Raw genomic sequence first — 17405 nt, forward strand, 5'->3', positions numbered from 1 at the left:
ATCTTCCCATTTTCAAGATCAGCACTCACATCTGTGAAGTCTCTTTTGTCCTATACAGTAACATTCACAGGTTCCAGGATTACAACTTGATTATCTTTGGGTACAACCGCTCAGGTTGCCACTCGGCCAGACGCCTTCTTATCATCCTCCAGCCTGCTCATCTCCTTTCTTCTTAGCCCCCAATCTCCTTCCCCAGCTTAGGAGGCTAGCCCCCATGAATATTTATAGATGCAGATAAATACCAGTACTGGGATGCTGTCTACACCAAGAGTGTTCAGAGACCAAGCCTGGCAACCCACTGCCCCATGATGGGGGGGTCAGGTCACCAGTCTTGGGCATACATGGAAACTGGGTGGCAGGTCAGGGCTACAGAGCTAAGCTTCTGAGAAGGTCAAAGCACCATGTTAACTGGTCCCCAAAAGAGTCACCAACAAAGGGAAGGCTTGGGCCCCAAAGGGGCTGGAGCTGCTCTTCTCTGGCTCTGTGGTGAACCTTGCCTGTGTCCCCACTCAGTGCTGATAGTGGCAGCATCTTCATATTTACTACTTTGTCCCTCTGTCATCATCACCATTTCCACTACTTCCCCAAGGTCTCAACTCAAGGTCTCAAGTCAAGGCTGGAAAGAGCTGAATACTGGACATAGGTTCAGGCTGGCATCCAACAGTCAACACAGGAAGATAGCTTGCACCCTGACGAGAGGGTCCCCTGAGTAGGGGCAAACATGACACTGAGATGGGCAAACATGACCAACCTTCCAGGAGGCTGGAGCAAGGGAGCATTGGGGGATCATTTCTGCATCCAAGGATTGCCTTTAAAATGTGGTAGGCAGTGTTTTAAATGTACCACCCCACCATAATCATCGACAACTAATGTCACCATAATTACCAGGCAGCTATTAATAAGAGTGTAACCGTCACCCCAGGCAGAAAGCCTAGGAAAGTGCCTGAGAATAGAGTGCCAGGGGAAGGAGGGCACTGTTGAGAGGGAAGGATGAAGAAATAATGGTGACCAGGCCAGTAAAAAGCCTATTTGCCTTTATCCTAGCCCAGTGGAAGTCATTAAAGAGTTTTAAGCAGACATGCCCCAATTACATTTTGGAAAACCACTCTGGGTGCATCATGGACAGTGGATTATAAGGCAAGGCTGGAGGGGGGAGGGGCAAGACAGCGGTGGCGGTGGAGACCTAATATCATCCGATCCCAGGAGTTCAGCTAGATAGTTATAAAACCATTTCAAACACCTACAAACTCAATAGGAAATCAAAGAGAAGAAGAGCAACAATTCGATGAACAGAAAAGCAACCACTTTATGGAAGGTAGGACAGGTGGAGAAGTGAATCTGAAGCAATGGGAAGCTAGACCATGGGGGAGGGGCCAGCTCCAGCAAGTGGCGGAGCAACAGGGCACAAAATCGAAACTTTTACAAGTCTGCTCCACCGAGGGACCTTGCCCCAGAGGCTAAGCGAGGGGTGGAGCCCTCGCGGGGACAGTGTGGTCTCAGAAACCTCAGGGTCACAGAAAGACCAGGGATGCGTGAGTGCAGCACAGCTTCCAAGTATAGGAGCACGGAAGCCGGCTACAGAGATGGAGCAGAGGCGGGGCTCTCAGCTCAGTTACCTTAAACCTGATCTGAGGCAAAGTCCAGCCACTATTCTTCCAACAGGGACCCAAGAAGCAGCAGATCTATGGAGACTCAACTTCCTTCAGGTGAGTGCAGGTACAGGAGCTCGTGGTAGGAATCTGCTGGGTTTGGAGACTCCAAATGGGGCCCTGCGCCAGAGAGAGAAATGTTCAGTCACAGGCCAGATGAGCACAGAGTGTTGCTGGAGACCAGGGAGATGGGAGGGATTGACTGCTTTTCTCCAAGGCACACTGAGGAGCAGGGCCCCGAGATCTCGCCTCCTCCAGGCCGAGATTAGGAAAGCGCCATTTTCATTCCCATTCTCCAGAGCTCTACAGCGTTCAGGGAACAAAAGCTCCCGAGCCAGTGCCAACACAAGGAGATTACTTAGCCTGGCCCCTGGCAAGGGCGGCACAATTCTGCCTTGGGCAAAAACGTTTGTGAATCACTGCAACAGGCCACTATGCCAGAAGGTCAGCAAGAACATCCAGCCAAAACTAAGTTCATCTATCAACAAGAACTGCAAAACTTCAGAGCTACGGAATACGGAGAATTCATGGCTTTTCCCCCCATGATTCTTTATAGTCTTTCAGAGTTAAATTTTTTTAATTTTCTTTTTTCTTATTCTATTTTTTATAATTTTCCCTCTTACCTCTTTTATCCTTTTTAAAACTATTTTATCTTATCACTACCCTTTTTTTTTTTTTTTTAAAGATTTTGTTTATTTATTTGACAGAGATCACAGGTAGGGAGAGAGAGGCAGGCAGTGAGAGAGAGGCCGAAGCAGGCTCCCTGTGGAGCAGAGAGATTGATGTGGGGCTCAATCCCAGGACCTTGAGATCATGACCTTAGCCAAAAGCAGAGGCTTAACCCACTGAGCCACCCAGGTGCCCCCTTATCACTACCTTTAAAAAAAATCTTTTAAAATTTTCATTGTTATAGTCATATTCTGTCCCTTCATTGTATTTAACCTTATTTTTTTGTATACATATAGGTTTTTCTTTCTTTAAAATTTTAGGATACAGTTTCTTCTAACAGATCAAAATATACCCTAAATCTAGTGCATGGCTTTGTTCTAGTCTCCAGCCTGATAAAATTCTTTCATCTTTTTTTTTTCTTTTTTCAACCAACTTCCTATTTTATCAACTTCTTTTTTAGAACCTTTTTTAATTTTCATCTTTACAGTCATATGCTGTCCTTTCATTGTGTTTACCCTTATTTTTCTATATATCTAAGTTTTTCTTTCTTTAAAATTTTGGGAGGCAGTTTCTTCTAACAGACCAAATACACCCAAAATCAATCAAGTTTGTGGCTCTGCTCTATTTACGAGTCTAATACATATATATACATATATATATATATATTTATATATACAATTTTATATATATATGGTTTTATATATGGTTTTTCCCCCCTCCTTTCTTTTTTCCCACCCCCAGTTTTGGGTCTTTTCCGATTTGGTTAGTGTATAGTTTTCTGGGGTTGTTGCTACCCTTTTTGTGTTTTGTTCACTCATTCATCTATTCTTCTCTGAATAAAGTGACAAGGCAGAAAAACTCACCTCAAAAAAAGAACAAGAGGCAGTATGGATGTCTAGGGGCCTAATCAATATGGACATTAGTTAGATGTCAGAACTAGAGTTCAGGATGACGACTATCAAGGTGCTAGCTGGGCTCAAAAAAAGCATGGAAGATACTAGAGAATCTCTTTTTCTGGAGAAATAAAATCATTTTCTGGAGAAATAAATGAACCAAAATCTAAACAAGTTGAAATCAAAAAAGTTATTAATAGGTGTAATAAAAAATGGAGCCTCTTACTGCCAGGATAAACGAGGCAGTAGAGAAATTAGTGATAGAAGACCAAATGATGGAGAATAAAGAAGCTGAGAAAAAGAGAGATAAACAACTACTGGACCACAAGGAGAGAATTCAAGAGATAAGTGATCCCATAAGATGAAACAATATTAGAATAATTAGAATCCCAGAAGAAGAAGTAAGAGACAGGGGTGCAGAAGGTATATTAGAGCAAATTATAGCAGAGAATTTTCCTGATTTGTCAAAGGGAACAAGCATAATAATCTAGAAGGCACAGAGAAACCCCCTCAAAAATCAATAAAAATAGGTCAACACCCTGTCATCTAATAGTAAAACTTACAAGTTTTTCTCAAAGAGAAATCCTGAAACCAGCTCAGGACAAGAGGTCTGTAACACACAATGGTAGAAATATTAGCTGACCTAGCCACAGAGAGCTGGCAGGCCAGAAAGGACTGGCATGATATATTCAGAGCACTAAATGAGAAAATATGCAGTCAAGAATATTGCTAGGCTGTCATTGAAAATAGATGGAGAGATAAAAAGCTTCCAGGACAAACAAAAACTAAAAGAATTTGCAAACACCAAACCAGCCCTACAGGAAATGTTGAAAGGGGTCCTCTAAGCAAAGAGAGAGCCTAAAAGTAACAGACCAGAAAGGAACAGAGACAATATACAGTAACAGGCACCTTACAAGCAATACAATGTCACTAAATTCATCTCTTTCAATAGTTACTCTGAATGTAAATGGGCTAAATTGCCCCATTCAAAAGACACGGTATCAGAATGGATAATAAAACAAGACCCATCAATGTGCTGTCTGCAAGAAACTCATTTTAGACCCAAAGACACCTCCAGATTTAAAGTGAGGGGGTGGAAAACAATTTACAATGCTAATGGACATCAAAAGAAAACTGGGGTGGCAATCCTTATATCAGATAAATTAGATTTTAAGCCAAAGACTATAATAAGAGATGAGGAAGGACAATATATCATACTTAAAGAAGATCGAACAATTTTAAATATTTTAAATAGCTATGCCCCTAACATGGGGGCAACCAATTATATAAACCAATTAATAACAAAATCAAAGAAACACATCAACAATAATACAATGATAGTAGGGGACTTTAACACCCACCTCACTGAAATTGGACAGATAATCTAAGCAAAAGATCAACAAGGAAATAAAGGCTTTAAATTCATGGAAACAAATGACAATGAAAACATAACTGTTCAAAATCTTTGGAATACAGCAAAGGTGGTCCTGAGAGGAAAGTATATAGCAGTACAAGCCTTTCTGAAGAAACAAGAAAGGTCTCAAGTACACAACCTAACCCTACACCTAAAGGAGCTGGAGAAAGAACAGCAAAGAAGCCTAAACCCAGCAGGAGAAGAGAAATATTAAAGATCAGAGCAGAAATCAATGAAATAGAAACAAACAACAACAACAAAAAAGAACAAATCAAAGAAACTAGGAGCTAGGTCTTTGAAAGAATTAATAAGATTGATAAACCTCTGGCCAGACTTATCCAAAAGAAAAGAGAAAGGACCCAAACTAGTAAAATCATGAATGAAAGAGGAAAGATCACAACCAACACCAAAGAAATACAATTTAAAAAAACATATTATGAGCAACTATACATAAGTAAATTTGACAATCTGGAAGAAATGGATGCATTCCTAGAGACATATAAACGACCAAAACTGAACCAGGAAAAGATAGAAAACCTAAACAAACCCATAACTAGTAAGGAGATTGAAGCAGTAATCAAAAATCTCCCAACAAACAAGAGCCCAGGACCAGACAGCTTCCCAGGGGAATTCTACCAAACATTTAAAGAAGGATTAATATCTATTCTGCTGAAATCGTTCCAAAAAATAGAAATGGAAGGAAAACTTCCAAACTCATTTTATGAAGCCAGCATTATCTTGATCCCAAAAACAAAGATCCCATCAAAAAGGAGAATTACAGACCAATATCCTTAATGAATACGGATGCAAAAATTCTCACCAAAATACTAACCAATAGGATCCAACAGTACATTAAAAGGATTATTCACCACAACCAAGTGGGATTTATTCCTGGGCCACAAGGTTGGTTCAACAAATCAATCAATGTGATACAATACATTAATAAAAGAAAGAATAAGAACCACATAATACTCTCAATAGATGCAGAAAAAGCACGTGACAAAGTACAACATCCTTTCTTGATCAAAACTCATCACAGTGTAGGGATAGAGGGTACATACCTCAATATTATAAAAGCCACCTATGAAAAACCCACAGAGAATATCATTCTCAATGGGGAAAAACTGAGAGCTTTCCCCCTAAGGTCAGGAACATAGCAGGGCTGTCCATTATCACCACTGCTATTCAACATAGTGCTAGAAGTCCTAGCCTCAGCAATCAGACGACAAAAAGAAATAAATGCATCTGAATCGGCAAAGAAGAAGTCAAAGTCTCACTCTTTGCACATGATATGATACTTTATTTGGAAAACCCAAAAGACTCCACTCCAAAACTGCTAGAACTCATACAGGAACTCAGTATAAGTGTCAGGATATAAAATCAATGCATAGAAATCAGATGCATTTCTATAAACCAACAGCAAGACAGAAGAAAGAGAAATTAAGGAGCCAATTCCAATTACAATTGCACCCAAAACCATAAGATACCTAGGAATAAAACTAACCAAAGAGGCAAAGAATCTGTACTCAGGAAACTATAAAGTTGTCATGAAAAAACTGAGGAAGACACAAAGAAATGGAAAAATGTTCCATGCTCATGGATTGGAAAACAAATATTGTGAAAATGTCTATGCTATCTAAAGTAATCTACACATTTAATGCAATTCCTATCAAAATACCATCAATTTTTTTAAAGAAATGGAACAAACAATCCTAAAATTTATATGGAACCAGAAAAGACCCCAAATAGCCAGAGGAATATTGGAAAAGAAAACCAAAGTTGGTGGCATCAAAATTCTAGACTTCAAGCTCTATTACAAAGCTGTAATCATCAAGACAATATGGTACTGGCACAAAAACAGACACATAGATCAATGGAACAGAATAGAGAGCCCAAAAATGGACACTCAACTCTGTGGTCAACTAATCTTCGACAAAGCAGGAAAGAGTGTACAATGGAAAAAAGTCAGTCTCTTCAACAAATGATGTTGGGAAAATCGGACAGCCGCACGCAGAAGAATAAAACTGACGTTTCCTTACACCACACACAAAAATAGACTCAAAATGGATGGAAGACCTCAATGTGAGACAGGAATCCACCAAAATCCTTGAGAAGAACACAGGCAGCAACCTTCGACCTCAGCTACAGCAACTTCTTCCTAGAAACATCACCAAAGGCAAGGGAAGCAAGGGAAAAAATGAAATATTGGGACTTCATCAAGATCAAAAGCTTTTGCACAGCAAAGGAAACAGTCAACAAAACCAAAAGACAACCAACAGAATGGGAGAAGATATTTGCAAATGACATACGAGATAAAGGGCTAGTATCCAAAATCTATAAAGGACTTATCAAACTCCACACCCAAAGAACAAAAAATCCAATCAAAAATGGGCAGAGGACATGAACAGACATTTCTGCAAAGAAGACATCCAAATGGCCAACAGACACATGAAAAAGTGCTCTACATCACTTGGCATCAGGGAAATACCTATCAAACCCACAATGAGCTATACCACCTCACACCAATCAGAATGGCTAAAATTAACAAGTCAGGACATGACAGATATTGGCAAGGATGCGGGGAAAGGAGAACCCTCTTACACTGTTGGTGGGAATGCAAGCTGGTGCAGCCACCCTGGAAAACAACATGGAGGTTCCTCAAAAAGTTGAAAATAGAGCTACCCTATGACCCAGAAATCAGCTACGGGGTATTTACCCTAAAGATACAAATGTAGTGATCGAAGGGGCCCATGCACCTGAATGTTTATAGCAGCAATGTGCACAATAGTCAAACTATGGAAAGAACTAGATCCCAGATGTCCATCAACAGATGAATGGATCAAGAAGAGGTGGTATGTATATATATATATATATACAATGGAATAGTTTGCAGCCATCAAGAGAAAGGAAATCTTGCCACTTGCTGTGACATGCGTAGAACTGGAGGGTATTAAGCTGAGTAAATGAGTCAATCAGAGAAAGACAGTTATCATGTGATCTCTCTGATAGGAAGAATTTGAGAGGCATGGCAGGGGGTCGTGGGGGGGAAGGGAGGGGAAAAAATGAAACAAGATGGGATTGGGAGGGAGACAAACCATAAGAGACTCTTGATCTTGGGAAGCAAGCTGAGGGTTATTGGGGAGTGGCGGGGAGGGATAGTGTGGTTGGGTATGGACTTTGGGGAGGGTATGTGCTATGGTGAGTGCTGTGAATTGTGTAAGACTGAAGATTCCCAGACCTGTACCCCTGAAGCAAATAATACATTATATATTAAAAAAATAAAAAATAAAAAGTAACGGAAGGCTGGTAGGGAGGCCAGTCAAGAAGACTGCTGCCATAACCTGGGCAAGAAATAACCTGGAGTTATGTCAGTGGACACGGTAAGGAGTAGATGTATTTGAGAGAGATTTATGGAGGAGAAATAGCAGGACTTAGGGATTAATTGGCTATGGGGGCTGGTGGCAGGGCTGGTGGTAGAAGAAGGAGTCAGGAATGATGCCCATGTTTCTGGCTTCAGCCACTGGAAGGTTAGTGGTGACATTCATTGAGTGGGGGAAAGGAGTCTTTGGAGAAGAGTGTGTGGAGTTCGTGAGGTGCTTGTGAGCCATCCAAGAGGCCTTTGAACAAACAGGTCTGGGGCCCAGGGGAGAGGTCTGGGCTGAGGACATGGATGGAAACCAAACCCAAGGGCTTCGGTGAGTGTCTGAGCAGAGAGATCGCATGAGAAGAGAAAGCACTAGTAATAGAGTCAGGAATAACACCAAGAGGTGAGGTGTGGGCAAAGAAGGGAAACTGAGGACTGCCAGAGACGTAAAGGAAATCAGGAGAGTATGTGTTCCTGGCCAAGGGAAGAGGATGCTTCCAGGACGGGTAAGTGGTCAGTTGCCTTACATGATGCTCAGAGGACAAGAAAGGGAAGGGGGGAACGGTGGGTCTGGGTAAGGGACTGAAGACACAGGGGTAACAGAGCCTGATCGCTGCACGCTAAGGCATGAGGGCAAGGGAAGCCCTCCCTCTCAAGAAAATTAGATGTGGGGGGAAGGAGAAGAAGAGTGTGGGATTCAAAGAGGACCTTTTGGGATCGAAGGGATCTGATCAGACTTAAATGCTGATGGGAAGGATCCTGTAGGAAGAGGTCGAATGCTTGGGAGAGTGGTCACTGTTGCAACGGCATGAGGACAAGGCAGATAGGGAAACACAGTGGGATCGCCAGGCAGCACGGAGGCACATTAAAGACCATGAACTTGAGGAAGCGCCAGTCAGGGCAACCGTGTGATTTTCTCTGGCTGCCTTCGCAAGGCTGCTGTAGGCTGTACATGGTAGGTCCCAGCCAATTTGTGTACAAGGACCTCCTTTTCACTGAAGAAGTCTCTGGCTTTGAAACTTCAGAATACATCAGACATGATGGCAGGTTGTGATTGAGAAAGCCGTCAATGGTGAGCGAGGGTAAGATACTGAGTCAGACGTACCTGCCTGCAGACCCAGGCTCTTCCTCCGCCTTTTGGAGCTTCCGTAAGTTAGTGAGCCTCATTAGCCTCAGTTTAATCATCTGTAAAATGGAGATAAGACCACTCACCTGACCAGGACTCTAGCAAGGATTACACGAGCAGATCAGTGCTAAGCACTGGGCGGGGCGCCTGGGACAAAACTAGATCTCCATAAATGTCAGTCATCACGGTCATGGATTGTTTTACTTGAAAACAAATCGGTGTTTTATTCGTCACGCTAGCACCCACACACAGGGGGAGCGGCTGATCCTGTGTGAGGAAGGTGTGTTCCTTCTTCAGTCAGCGGGCTGTGCTTGGGGCGCTGGAGGGGGGGGGCTCCAAGACCACTGGCCATAGCTCGGAGTCTCACAGGGATTCTCAGTCCATCCACACCCGCTCCTGACTCCTTCCGTGATCCCGCCTCTCCCCGAGGCGCCATTATCAAGGAAAGCGAGGCCCGGAAGCTTACCCACGGACACACAGGAACTCCTGGCAGGGATGCTGGGAACCGGCCTCACTCAGCCCCTCTCGCTCTCCTCCTGTGGCAGCTTCAGCCTGTTGGCGTTTCCACAAGTGCCTGGGCCTGGCTGGGCCCATGTGTTTGCTGTGTTGCTGCTGTCACCGCCAACTGCTCTGTCAACCGTGGGAGTGTGGGCCTGGGCTCCAGGAGCTGTTGTCCCAACTCTGATTGTGGTTCCAGGCTTAGTCACATTTCTGTCCCAGGCTCTCTCATAGTCCCTGTCTCAGCCTCTGTCACAGCCCCTGTCATAGCCCCTGTCACTGACTCTATCACAGCCTCTGTCACAGCCCCGTCACAGCAACTATCGCAGCCCCTGTTACAGCCTCTATCACAGCCCATCATAATCTCTGTCACAGTCTCTGTTGCAGACTCTGTCACAGCCTCTATCACAGCCTCTATCACAGACCCTATTATAGTCTTTGTCACAGTCCCTATCATAGACTCTGTCATAGCCCCTTTCATAGTCTCTGTCACAGTGTCTGTCACAGCCCCTGTCATAGTCTCTATCACCCTCTCCCTGACACAGTCTCCGCTCTGGACCCTGCAGTGTGGCCTGTGGGGCACAGCTCTCATTACCCAGCGGAACTGTCTTTCTCTGGAAGGCGTCCAGCGAAAGGCTCATGTAATAGCAGGTTATCCTGATGTGCAGGGCTCGTGGGAGGGAGGCTGGGCCATGGGGCCTGCACAAAAGATGTGCTTTGCAGGGAGCTGGAGAGCAGAGCTCCCGGACTAGCTGCCAGCCAGGGCTGTGGCTCCTGCTATGGGCCCACAGGCATCGGGTCCAAGCCCTTCCCTCTGGCAGGGGACTAAATGGTTTTGTGTCACTGCTTTAATCTCCTCGACCCCACTGTGAGCTTCCAAGAGTAGGGACTGTGTCACATTCTTTTCTTGTCCACTTACTGCAGAACTGAGTATAGGCCTGGGCTCCCAGGGTTGGTTGTTTGTTGTTTGGTTGTTCCCAAAGTCCTAGCTCATCAGGTCTACTCACGTCCGATTGCCACCAGAACCAACCTACCTTTGGGTCCTGGTGCTCACCGCCAACCGCCAGGGCTGCCATCCTCCAGACTGCTGAGCCATCCCAGGGATGGACTCCCCTTTCCCTCTTCAGCTCACACTGTGCCCTTCACCTGGCAAGGCCCACCTCTCTGCTTCCACTTTCCCAAATCACACATGCCTTCTGCAAAAGCCAGTTCAAGCGGGACCATCTCTCCCCGTTCCCCTCCTCCATGTCCTTCCTCCTCCTCCCTCTGTTCTCCAGCCACTTGGCCACATCACATGACCCTCGTCCCTGGCTTCTTTACAAGAGTCTCTGTCTCTGTCCCAATTCTTGTCACAGGCGGGGGTGGCTGAAGATTAGGGGTTGGATCTTTCATGTGATATAGTAGGTCCTCCACAAGCCAGCTAGATCAATAAACGGGTGAATGGTTGAACAAAACCAGGAATTATGTGAAATTGGGTAAGAAGAATGAGTAGAGGAGTGAGGGAGAGGACAGTGGGCATGGCAGGGGGGACCGCAGGAGCAAGGCGTGGCCAAAGTGGGGAGCCCAGCATTAGTGGGGGTTGCAGGCTGAGCCCACTCTCCAAGGCCCCCAGTGCTCCTCACTACCCACCCCCCACCTCACCGCGTTTGCCAATTCTCTGCCACGTCTTCCTCTTCTCCCTGGCGACCCTGTGTCTTCCTTTCCCTCCCTGACTCCTCCAGCCCAGGCTGTTGAAACCATCCCACGGCCCCTGTCTGAACTCACTTCAGCTCTGATATACGGTGAATTCCAGACTTGGGACAGAGTTGTCTCCGGCACTTAGCTGCTTGGCAGCTAGGCTCAGCCAGCACCTTGGGGGCCTCCCCCGACCCAAGTGCCTCACTCTCCAGCCTGGCTCTGAGTCCAGGTGGCCCAGACGTCCTGGAGCCCTAGTGGGACACAGAGACACTGTCCAGACCTGCTTGGGCTGTCAGCACATCTTTCTTCTTCCTCCCTGGGAGGAGAGGGGCATGATGTCCTGGCCTGTGCCCTGGCCAAGTCCCAAGGGAGCAGCTGGGAGTACAGGATGGGGAGAATGGAGAGATCAAGGGCTGGCCTGGAAATGAAAGGGCTTTGGGCTCTGCCAGGCTCTGGGCACTCACAGGTTGGGTCCTGCATAGGGGCAGGGACTGGAGAAAGGGACAAAGCCATGGCTCACACTCCCAGATCCTAAAGAAACTAGATCCTAAAGAAAGCAGATGGCAAACCCAACAGGAAACTGAGCCTTCTAGTGACTTTCCTTCACTAGAGCCTTAATGTCCTTGGGGGAGGGTGGGCATGTGGGTTCGCAGTAGTTTCTGCAGCCAGACTCTGGGGGTGAGGGTATTGGGAGGAGGGGGGTCAGAAGGACCCAATACCCTCCTTCTATTGGGACAATAGCCTTTCTCATTAGGTCAGCTTAGAGCAACCCCTTAGTGGTGGACCCTTTCCCTAGGCCAATCCTTTGGCAATTCCTCATTTACCCCACAGAGAATGCAGCAGGCCTCACCCCCGCCAGGCTATTCCAGTCACTGCTTCCCCCATGAGAAACACACACACCACTGTATAGAAAACCCAATTCACTTTACACCTCCTCCAGGAAGTCTGCCTTGACCACACTCAGGAGCACCATTACTCTGAGCTTCTGAACCACTTACTCTGATCCTCGATTACAAACCTCTGGAATGGTCTTTGACCACTGAGAACTGCCCATCTAGAACATCTCCCTGTCTTCTCGGCCTCCATCCATTTGTGGCTGTGCTCAGGCGTGGGTACCAAGGCTTGGTCAAGACCAGGTGACTGATCTATTCTCGCCACACATCTACATGCAATTGGCCTTGTTCTCTACATTCCTTCCCTCTTCCAGTTTCTTCGTCGGGAAGCCCTGAGATAGGAAACCTGAGGGAATGTAGCAGAGTCCAGTATTCCCTCTTGGGGCCTTGTCTCCAGGTCAGGCCTAATTCCAGCCCCGAGAGCAGACCTGCCTCAGAGCAGAGCAAAAGGTGTCCTGGGAGGACCATATCTACCCTAAACAGAAAGACGAATTTGCTCCGGTGTATGGTGGGGAAACTGACAGTCAGTTTCCTCTGATCCCACTTAGACAAAGTGCTCCTCCCAGAGAGAAGAAAGTATGCCGCTGGAGACTCAGCCAAGACTTAGCAGGGGCAGAGAATTTGAAGAAAATCCTGCAGAGCAAGACATCACTTTTGTCCCAACAGCAATTTTTAAGACAAATACATGATCTAAATTGGATTCAAAAGGCCAAGTGTTTCCTCCTTGGGCAACGGCCTCCATTGGCTATTGCAAGTTTTATTCACTATTCCATTATTCAGTGTTTATTGAGCACCTACTACAAATGAGATGTCATACTCCATGCATTCATTCTCTCAGTCTTCCCAATAACTTAGAAGGCAGACATCATTAAACCCATTTTACACATGAGGAAGACTAAGGCACACACAGGCAGTAAAGGACAGAGAAATACTTAATCGTGTTTCCCAGTCCCATGCTCTATTGTTTATAGCGGGGAGCCCCCAGACTTCTGGAATTTGCAGACCAATAACATTTCAAAAATGATTTTTGGGAACAAACACAGGATCCCATGCCAACATTTTATTTAGCCAAGGACATAAAAAAATACCATCTCCGAGCACTATTTCATAAAAGGGCATTTCAACACAGAAAATGTGGCAAGGATATAATGTTAGAATAAAGACAGACTTCTAAGAAGGACAGTTGGCAACCTTACCCTAAAATATCCTACATTGTTCTCTCTCTCTCTTTTTGTTAAATTTCAAGCAGAATTGGCCAAAACATTGGCATTACACAGTGTGGGAGCCACACCCCTACCTCCACTGAGCTGCCTCTTTAAACAAGAACAATGCCCTCAGCCAGCAAGCAAGTAAACTTTCAGAATTTCTCAACCCCCTCTGCCCATCCAGGTTCCCACCAAATAAGTTCTGAGACTGACCTATAATAATCAGCTACATCTCCACCCCGCTCCCAGCTGGTCTTCTGAATTTAGTATCCCTTCCAGGGAAGGAAAGCCCATCTTCCCCAGTCCGTTCTCTCTTAGACCCAGATTTTTTCTCAGTTTGCATTCCAGGAACACCCAGGGCCCCTGCAGCCCTGCAGGAAGCACATCTGTTTCCCAGAGACACTCAGTTCCCCACGGAAGCTGAGAGCCATGGGTCTGTCTATGTCAGTCCAGAGGCAGGGCTTTCCCCTTGCCAGAATCTCCAGGTCCAGTCTACCATATTACTAGCTGAGCCCGAATAGACCCCAGGCTTTCTAGGCAGCACGGGAAATGAGAAGGCATGAGACCCATGAGAATACAGAATGTGGGAGCTCCATTTTTCACGGTTTCTCTGCTTCAACCAAACCAGACTCAGAACCACCTATCCTCCCTCCTACACCTGTACCTGCCCTCCACCCCACCTGTGTGAGTCAGCTGGGTAGCCGAGAAGAGCCTGACCTGTGGAGCCCTTGGCCGGAGGTCCAGGCTCCACAGCTTTTCGTACTGTGAGACATTTGGCAAGCACCTCCCTGGGCTTTAGTTTTCTTGCTTGCAGGTGGGAGGAAGAATGTCAGGTAGAGCCACTGAAACCATCAAATGGTCTGCAAAAATTTCACGTGGTTTAATAGATGAAGTATAAACTGTAAGGTGCTAGATATGTGTCTCGCGTCAAATCTGACCCCTTCCTCCAGGGAGCCCTCCCTAACTACCCCAAGCTCAGCAAGGTCTCCCTTCTCAAGTCTCTCATGGGTTGAAGCATGTTTTAGTACACATTTCTTTCCTATCTTGAGTTTTGTCCTCTTTCCTAAGGATGAGTCTAAGATTCCCCACAATAGGGGCTGGGCAAAGGCTCAGTTTCTTCCTCCTCTACCTGCCACAGCTATCTCCAATAGGGTTTTCACACAGGGGAGACAGGAGAGGCCAGTGTCATCACATGCCTACTTTACCTAATTGTCATTTTGCACCCAAGAGCAGTCCTATGCGTGGTGCTAATGAAATTGAGGGTAGGTGAGGTGCTCGAGGGAGTGGATTCCAAGGACTCTGGCCCCTGGCCAGCCTACAGCAGCGGTATCCCAGTAAGCAGAACCTCAGTCATATCCTCCGTCTACTTCAAGGATCCCCTTCCGTGGCATTAGCTAACTTCCAGAGTTGCTCATGCATAGTTTACGTTTATTGATCTGCTCTCTGTCTTTCCTAGTTTTGGTGCTGAGGACCCTGAGATGAGTCAAATCTGTCCTGCCCTCAGGGAGTTCAGTCTTGTTGCGGACACAGACTGCTCTGTGTAATCAGTTCCCAGACTGATGGCAGCTCATGGGCCACCGGGACTAAAAGGTGGGACATGGCCAAGATTTGGGCGGCTGGCAAGAGTGCCTAGAAGAGAGGATGCCCTTACCATGGGTCATTGGGAAGCCTGTTGGGGCTGACTTCCTGAAGCTGGTGTAGGGCAGACTAGCTTCTGGCTGTGTCTAGAAGCCCAAAGAAGTGAGTTAAACAGAGGTCTCCTCCGATGGCTGGCACATCAGGGCAGGCGGGGCTCCCAGCCTGTTAAGAACACTCCTTCTCAAGGAGACCCAAGGACATTCAAGGATTAGGCCTCCAAGCATCTGTGCAGTAACTGTCAGCTCAGAGCTGCTCAAAAGTAGAAATGCCAGCTAGCGGTGATGTCATCACCCTAGTCATTCCCTCCCTCCCCATGGGAGGTCCTGTGGTCCACTGGGTAGAGCAGAAAAGCCCCTGCCAGACTCCCTCCTCCCATCTTGCTTCCAAAATTTCTGCTCTGAATGGGGTGGGGGAGGTGGTCCCAAGTGAGCTCAGAATGAGAGTAAAAAATCCTCTGAAGAAAAACTTCATGCAATTCTTCAGAGATGGCAGGGCTAGTGGACCTTTTTGTCCCCCTCCTGTCACACTTTGCTGAGGGTCTACTTCCAACCTTCCCTGGTTAACCCTTTCCCTCTAATGCCTCATCCCCATTTTTGAGCTAATCTGGGATACTGGCTGACAAGATCTGAGGAACCCCTGGGCCATCTTGGTGGCCAGCAGGCCAAGGAGAGGGGATCTGGCAGTCCCACCTGTGCGGGTGGGAGGTGTCAGGCTGTCCTGGGGTGTGGAGGGGAAGAAAGAGGTATCTCTGGCTGCACTGGTGGGGTTTGTCCATAAACCCAGAGACCATACACAGAGAGAGAGCACACACAGCTGGATGGCCTTCTGGCCCCCGGGGTGGGGGTGGGGAGCGGAATCGAAGGGGGAGGGATTGTACAGCTGCTTGGGGGGACGGGTAGGGGGCCTGGGTGGAGCGCAGCGGGAACTCCTCTAGCGTTTGTCCACAAAGGAGTGTCACAATTTGGATGGGAACCCAGATAGCTAGCCCCAGAGTGCCAGGCTGCCCGAACAGCTTGCCTATTGGCTCGTCGCTGCAGCCCCGCTGGTCTCAGGAACCCCCACTTGAACCACCCGCGGAGAGGTGCGCTCGGGGATCCGACCCCGCGTCCGCTGTGGGCGCATTTCCTCGAAGTCTTACCTCGAAGGGCTGGGTCTCACCCGCGCGCCTGGTGCCTCCCGGAGTTTTCCCCACGCCCTCCTTGCCCGGCTGCTGCGAGGCTCCGCAAGGGAAACCCGGCGTGGGCTTTATCCCCCGCCGGTGTCACAGGAAAACCCCGGGAGCAGCCCAGAGGCAGGGCTTTTCCTGGAAAGCCCCCTCCAGGCGCCTGGCGGAGAGGCCTGGGGCTCCGCATCGGGACTACCTGCCCGCCTCCCCAGAGGCGGGCCGGAGACTCAGCCGAGAAGCTGAGGAAAGGCGAGCCTAGAGCTCGGAGGAGAGATCGGGAAACCCCGTCCCCCGCCCCTTCCCCCCTCCCAGTCTTGGGTGGAAATTCGCAGCCCAAGCTGGAATCATAGACTTGGGGCGCGCTCCCAGCCTCGGCCAAGGAAAGGTATTTGAGGGTGTAGGATTAAGGACGCCTCTCCCCCCAGCCTCTAAGGTCTGGCGAGGGTCCACCCTGCGCTCCCGCGGGGCCAGTCCCCCGCCCCCCGCCCCTTGCCTCCCCCCGCCCCCCGCCCGCTCCGGGCCCCCGGCCCGCGCGCGGCTGCTCCTTTAAGAAGCCCAGGTAGGCAGGCCCGGCTGCGGGAGCCGCTCCTATGGCAACCCGCGAGCTGCGGCGGCTTCATGAATATTCCGGGGCGCGGGAGCCGAGCGCTGCCGGAGGGCGCTCCGGGGGAGGCGGCCGCTGATGTAAGCCTGGCGGGCCGCTGGGCTCCGCTCGGCTGCGGCTGGAGCCCCGGGACTGGCCGGCCGGGCTCGGCCAGAGGAGGCGAGGCGAGCTTGCAAGCGGCTGGCTGCAAAGCCGAGGCGGCGGGACAGACTGACAGCCCTCCTGCCCGCGGGACGCACGCCCGGGAGGCGCGCGGGTCGAGCGCTCTGCGCTCCAGAGCGGTTCTCCGAGCGCCGCGGCCGCAGCGCCGGTTCTACCCGCGCCCATTGTTCCCCGCGGGGGCGGGGCGCCTGGAGCCGGGCCGCGCGCCGCGCCCCCGAACGCGGGAGGGAGAGAGGGAGGGAGCGCGGGGTCCCCGCGCCCAGCCCGGCCCGGGAGGAGGCGCAGCGCGGCGAGCCCGGGGACCCGGAGCGGGACTGGGAGCCTCCCCGCGGCACCCAGCCTGCCCAAGCATGGGCGCCTGAGGCGGCGCGGAGCCGGCGGCGAAGGACGCGTCCCCGCGGGCAGACTGACCGGCGGGCGGACCTGGAGCAGGTCGGCGGCGCCGCAC

The 17405-nt window shown here is 48.7% G+C and overlaps 1 long non-coding RNA gene across 1 annotated transcript; it reads right to left on the minus strand.

Moving 5' to 3' along the window:
* Window positions 1-1667: 1667 nt before the first annotated feature.
* LOC116590574 lies at window positions 1668-16556 on the minus strand. The gene is made up of 3 exons (XR_004285653.1): window positions 16165-16556; window positions 9095-9174; window positions 1668-1769 (listed from the first exon to the last, which is right to left on the minus strand). It is a non-coding gene; the product is annotated as an uncharacterized LOC116590574 (long non-coding RNA).
* Window positions 16557-17405: the final 849 nt, after the last annotated feature.

The sequence above is a fragment of the Mustela erminea genome, chromosome 5 (genome assembly GCF_009829155.1).
Source record: "Mustela erminea isolate mMusErm1 chromosome 5, mMusErm1.Pri, whole genome shotgun sequence".
In the NCBI taxonomy this organism is placed as follows: domain Eukaryota; kingdom Metazoa; phylum Chordata; class Mammalia; order Carnivora; family Mustelidae; genus Mustela; species Mustela erminea.